This window comes from Vitis vinifera, chromosome 4, assembly GCF_030704535.1.
Source record: "Vitis vinifera cultivar Pinot Noir 40024 chromosome 4, ASM3070453v1".
NCBI classification, from domain to species: Eukaryota; Viridiplantae; Streptophyta; class Magnoliopsida; order Vitales; family Vitaceae; genus Vitis; species Vitis vinifera.
Window position 1 is genome coordinate 25,063,894 of NC_081808.1, and position 7,270 is coordinate 25,071,163.

Consider the following 7,270-nt stretch of genomic DNA (forward strand, 5'->3'; position numbering starts at 1 on the left):
TTAGTTTTGGTGGTTGTCCGCCCCATTTGGAAGCTCTCTATTTTGTGGTCATTAGTTACCGTGCATGCACAGAGGCCTCTCTATTTTAAGAAACCAAAAAAAGCCATTTCACAGCTTAAACCTCCCTCTAATTACTCTACATTACACACCACTCCGATTAAGTTTCCTTGATCCAGTTGTAGGGTTTTTCTATGCTACTTTTGGTACCATATACAAAAGTGCCACTCAATTAAAACTGCCCACATATATATATATATATATATATTAGGAATGATTTCATTTTTTTTATATTTGGATTTTATTTAATTCTATTTTTTATTATTTATTGTTACTTGAATTTTTATTTTTATTTTCTATTGTTGTGATTTGTGATTTGTGCATCATTTGGGTACTGAGTGCATTAAAGGAACCTTTCCTCTCCTCTCCTTATTCTATCTTTTGGTAGATGGGATTAGAGACTTCATATTTAAGGTTTAAAGGAAATTATTACTGTTTTAGTTTTTAAAATTAGTATAGCAAGGATCAAAAGAGTGACTATACTTTCATATATTTTTCTAACTTTTTATCTTCATTTATATATATATACATATATATATATATCTTACAATGTTAATGGATATTAGTGAGGGGTTTAGATTCATTTTCCCTTTTTTTTATTGAAATTAATTAGAAAATTAGTAATGGGGTAGTAATTAAGAATTCTAGCTACTTATATTTGGCTACAAAGAAAATGTTAGAAATATTTAGGTTAAGTTTCATTTGTTGATTACTCATTATTTGTGTCTATGCATTTTTACATAATGGATTTATAATAGAAAGGTGTGTTAAATTTTTAAAATTGTGAAGTATAGCTACTTTTGCCTATAGTATAGATCCAAGAGGGAATGAGGGTGAATTGAGTATTGATGAATTTAAAATATCAATGATTTAAAGGAAGAAATAAACAATAATAAAGACAATCCATATTAAAATAGAGTAAGGATGTGAGTTATATACATTGTTTTATAGTGGTTTAATCTAATCCCACATATATTTGCTTTCTTCAAGCTCTAAAACCAATTTGAGGGCCCTACTAATCTTTCAATGCTTCAACTAAGTCTTAATCTCTTTACATTTGGATTCTCGATGCCAAAGGATCAACTTTCAACAATCAACTCTTAAGTGATATCTCAATCTCAAATTCCCTTATAAAGTTTACAATAGAAGAAAACGATTGAAATTTTTTTTTACCATTGATATTGGCTCAAACAAATACAAAGTGAAATTAGGATTGAAGGGTATATATTAAGGTGTGCAAGTCTTGGATCAAATTTGCACTCAAAGCTCTTAAGATTGATGAATGGTAAACTCAAGGTGCTCTCTTACCAATAAATGAAGTTTGAAGCAATTAGATATAAGATGTATTGGGAAACTAGCTTCTTAAATACAATTTCCCTCAATCGATTGACCTAGATGATAAACCACAAGACTAGTCGTTGGTGGTAGAAGATACAACAAATAATTGCTAGAGGTTGCAAACCTCAACCCGTTGACTTGGACATTCAACTAGTCGTTCAATTGGTCGAGCTTCCTACCTCAATAGATGATTATTGTGGGGAAAGGGGGGCGGGGGAGGGAGAACCAACCGAAAGATCACCTTGAATAGTATACCTAAGTGGTCAACTATAGTGTCCCTATTTCTTTGACAATTTTGAGAAATTGTACAAGTTTAAGCTCAATTAATCAAGGGATTTAACGAGAAACATTTCTCCAAATACATTTAAAAAATCCTATTTAATTTTTTTTTAACCAAGTTAAGGTAAGTAATTTTTCATCCAATTTATAAATGAATAAAACCAACTTTAAGAATCTTATGGATGAGTGAAGTGCTTTGAAGGTAAATGCAATGTAATAAACTCTTGATACACTATTCAATCTTACAAAATATAATCCTAATTGTTTTCAACGCATTGATATCCTTATGATGTCTTATTTGATCTTCATTTTACTTTAGACTTTTCGACAATGTTAAGATAAACTAATATCAAAGTGCTTAAGAACATCATCGGTTACTTACCTTATTTTATAATAATCAAAATATCACTAAGAATAATCTTGGTATAGATACCAAAATTTGTTCCAAATTTATTTTTACATTAATTTTGAACCCAATTTTATCATTAGATTTCAAACTCAATTACATTTGAATGTTTTGGCTCACTTATATATTTTAACTTTTAATTTTAATGATTTTGTTTTATTTCTATTTTTTATTTTTTATTTTTTTTCTTCTTTTTTTTTCTTTCTTTTTCTTCCTTATTTTTTTCCTCACTTACTCCACCCACTCCCTCACTCTCTCTCTTGCCCATACCCCCATACCTCACGTTAAGAGACCTCATTCCCCTCCTGTCTTTCCTTTTTCTTCTTTTTATTTTCTCTTTTTGGCTCCCTCACTCTCTTCTTTTCTTCTTCCCCCCACTCCCACTTACCCACATTACCAGAAGCCTCACAACCCTTTCCCCTTTTGCTCCATTTTCCTTCCCTTTTCCTTTTCTTTTTTCTATTTTTTCTTCTTTTCATTTTCCCTTCATATCCATTTCAAACCTTACCACACTCATTCAACCCTTACCATTGCCTAATAAGACAATTGCCAGTCGTCACCAGATAGCAATTCCAACAATCCACAAGTTCTTCAAAAATGGGTAAATTTCCTTTTATTTTATTTTATTTTCATTTTATTTTTATTTTGGTTTGCACAATAATTGATTTTGATTGTGGGAATGTTTGTGGACTTCAATTTGGATTTATTTATTGATTTAGGTCCATGCATATTGTGCTATTGGAATGTTTGATTAAGTTTATATATATATATATAATTTAGGCTCATTTGTTGGATGGGTTGATAATTGGTATGGGCATTGCTCATTTGAATTATTTAATTTGAGTATGAGACATATTGTAGTATATTTTAGATGTTATTTTAGGCTTTGCATGTTAAATTGGGCTTGGTTTAGGTTGTAAATTCAGGTTTACATATTAAATTAGGTTTGGATTTTGGGATATTGAATTTAAGTCTAACTGAATTTGTGTTGATTTGTCATATTTTGGGCTTATTGATGGCTATTGGATTATGCTTGTGTATTGATTATTAATTTGGATATCTTGGACCAAGGCTTATAGCATGAGGGATATTTCTCTTCGGTTTTATTTGTTAATTTAGACCCGTTTTAATTGGTAAAATTTATTAGACTAATTTAAAGTTTGAATTTGGGCTTGAATATTTGTTTTAGATTTTGTACATTTTTTTATATTTCCATTTGAGTTCATTTTTGTTTTTGCATGGGTTCATTCCAATACGATATCGGTATTTTGATGGCTAAGCACAGATTTGTGACACATGGAAGGTTTAATTTAATGGAAGAAAATGAGGTTCAGAACGACTTTAAATGAGACACTGAGCTTGTTGCAAACTTGTTTGGATACACATTTTATTTTCTCATTTTTTTTTAGTTTCATTTCTAGTGACTTTTGTAAATATCCTTTCGTATATATTTTTTTGGTTGTGTAGAGGATTGAATATCAAACAATTCAAAAAATTTCGTTTTAATAAACGAAACAATTTAACAAATATCTTTTAATGAAAAAAAATTCATAAAAATGCTTTGGAGGAATTTGGAAATTTGTTATTGTTAGAAAAATTAGGTTAATCCAACTTAAAGTAATCACCCTATCGGGGGGAGGAGGGGGTGAATAAGGTGATGGTTTCTTTTTGCAAATTTAATTTATGAGAATGCAAAAGACAATTACATACAAATATATAATAAAACAATATAAAGACAATTGCATATAAAGTAAAAGATTATGAAAGAATGAAAGCAAACACAAGATTTTTATAGTGATTCGGCGCAGCCCAACCTACATCCACTCTCCTCTATCTTCAATCCTAGTTTGAGGACCCACTAATTCAAGGTTTCCAAATTAAGTTTTTAAGCAATACAATTGGATTATGGTTCCAATCCACCATCTTGGATTGTTGGTTCCAAAGACCCTTTACAATCCTTAAGAGATACCCCACTCATGAACAACCTCTCAAGTGATACCTCACACTTGAGAATTCCTAAGTGATATTTACACTTAGATTTTTCCTCTCAAAGATTTACAAATAATTTCATAAAATCATAGTACAAAACTTTATGCTCAAATATATAAGAAAAACTAAGATTGAATAGTGCACTAATGATATGCAAGTTTTAGAATAATGGTGCACTTAAAAACACTTCCAATGCTCAAATATATTCAAGAAATATTTTGGAAGGTTAAGCTCTTTAAACAATGAAGATTGGAGTCTTTTATGAAGGAAAACGACCAAACTAGTTGTTGGAAGTTTGATCGATCGAGTTGGAAATCGACCGGTTGACTAGTCGTTAGCATTTAATGTTCGACAGGTGACCATTGGACCTCGACTGCCCCTTGACCAAACCTCGATCGGACTTCGATTGGTTGATGTTTAACCTTGATCAATTGAACAAACGTTTTGGAAAAGAGAGAAGTTTTTTGCACCTTTTGACCAATTGAGTTGAACAAGTCGATTAGTTCCTCATCCGGTACAACCAGTTGAGCCGTTTTTGGCTCAACAACCATCATTTTCAACTTAAAACCTTTTAAACAAGTTTCGAAAACATTTGACACAAGGTTTTAGTTGAAAACATGAAATCATCCAATTTTAAAGGATTTAAAATAAAATTACTTTTGGATGATTTTGATGTATAAATTAATAATATGATGCATGAAAAACTTAGTGCACCAACAACCTTACAAAGAGATCCTATAAAGTTAGGTCTTGAAAAACACTTTTCTTTTAAGTCTTCTTCTTATTGATTTCCCTTTGACTTGATTTTGTCGTTGTGATTGCCACTTTGAAAATCTTCTTACTTAATCACACTTGAAATATAATTATTAGTTTTAAACATTATTTTGTTATCATCAAAATCGAGATTAACCAAACCTTGGTTTCACAATTTTTAATTAAAATTAAAAAAAAAATGTTTTTAATAATAATTTTCTAAAAATTTATTTGTTTAATAAAAATTGTCAAGAAAAATGATGTTTAGATAAAATTACCCAAAATATTAATTTTTAATAAAATTATCCCAATAAAAGAATGATTTTTAAATAAATTATCTTTATTTTATTAGAATAGGATTAAAAGTAATTTTCATAAATAAAGGTCTTAAATAATGTTTTAATAAAAATAAAATGATCAAGGCCCAGGAATGAATTCACTGTTGTAAGGCTAATTGGCGATTACTAGTGATTTTGACTTCATGTAGGAGAGTTGTAGCCTACAATTTGAACTGAGGACGAGTTTTTGAAGTTAGTTCACCCTCGTCGGATCACGACCCAAGGCATTGTAGTGCTTGTGTCACCCAAGGCATAAAGGCAATGATGATTTGGCATCATCCTCACCATCAGTCGACTTATCACTAGTAATCTACTCAAGTTCCAAACTCATGATGAAAAGCAACATTTTACCATCAATAATTTTGTGGTAAAAAGTGAATTTCATGATAAAATGTTATATATTATATAAGAATTATTCATGTCATATTTTTAACAACGAAAAGTAAATTTGTGATTAAAAGTAATATCTTATCACAAAATTTAGTTCATGGTAGAAAAAGAAATTTTGTGACAAAAATTGATATTTGTTGTTATGTATATCTTTGAATTATGAAGTCGTGATATTTGTTTCATTACTCAAATTAATTCATTAATTTTACTTTATGAGATATCTATTTTCTTAAATTAAAAAGGAAACAATTATAAATAAAAAAAATCAAAGAATTTCTCCAATTTCTTACAAAAGGAAAAAAAAAAGGAAACTTATGACAATTAAAAAAAGATCAATTTTTTGTTTCCAAGTTGAAATTTCAAACTTTAATTTCTAGAAAAGAATACTTCAATTTTTGTTTTTTTTTAGAAATTTGGTTAAATTTCTTATATTTGTCAATTACCAAATTTAAATCATATATGCTAACTCTTATAAGAATAAAATAAATAATTCAAAATTTGCATTGAACAAATTTTACACATTCAAGTATATGTACATGAACAAGATTTGAAGGGGCATTTATAGAGTGTAAAATTTTAACCATTTATTAATCATCATGTGTAATAAATTTTACACAATACAAAATAAGTGTAACAAAATTAAAAAAAATCATCACTTAGGTAATAATTTTATTAAATCAAATTGTGACATATGCCAAATCATCCAATAAAAAAGGAAGACAAGTGTCTTCAAATTAAACAAAGAAATAAGAATTTTATTAATTAAAATATAAATATCAAATTAAGTGGGTGTTTGACAAGTCAACTTAATAACTTAAAGTGATTTAATAACTTAATTTTAATCATTAAATAAATTAAGCATGTTTAATAAAATAATTTAATGGTATAACTTAAAGAAAAAAACAATTTTAAGTAATAAGTAAAAACAATTAACTTATTATTTAATACATATATTTATTTTACCTTTTTATCTCCGTTTGTCTTAATTATATCAACAATTTCTTTTGCTACTCCACGATTCCTTTACCCTAAATATAATTTATGAGGATAAATATGTCAAATTGATAATTTAAAATAAATTTTATCAAACAATTATAATACTTACTGTAAGAATTAAGTAATAAGTTTAAGTCAACAATTCAAGTATAATTTAATTTAAAATCAACTTAAGTTATTAAACAATAAGTGTTAAATTTTACTAAACACCCCTAAAGAAAAATGGTGAATTTGAGAATCGAAAAGGTGCTCATAAATTCTTATTAAAAAGTATATAAATATATTTCAAAATCTTTTTAAATGTCAACTACAATTAATGAATGATATTTATAAGAAATATAGAAAACTATCTAAATATATCTCTATTAATCCCTATAAATAGGAAAATCTTAGGGAAATCTTCTTGGTATAGGAGAACACATAAGGACAATTTGAGAGAGCTCTTATAAAAATTGAATATTTTGTATGACAAAGATTTTTTTTTTTTGACAATCTTTGAAGATTTCTTGAAAGTTGTTGAAAATATGAAGAATTTTGGTAAACATTTTTATAAAAACATCTAAAAATGTTTCAAATAAATTGTCAATAAAAATATTATTAATTTAAAAACTAATTTTTTATAAAAACATTTCTAATAAAGGTTAATAAAAATCTTATTAATTTAAAAAACTTTTTTTTTTTGTCAAAATCACTTTCAACACTTCCTACTTTAGCTAGCAATAAT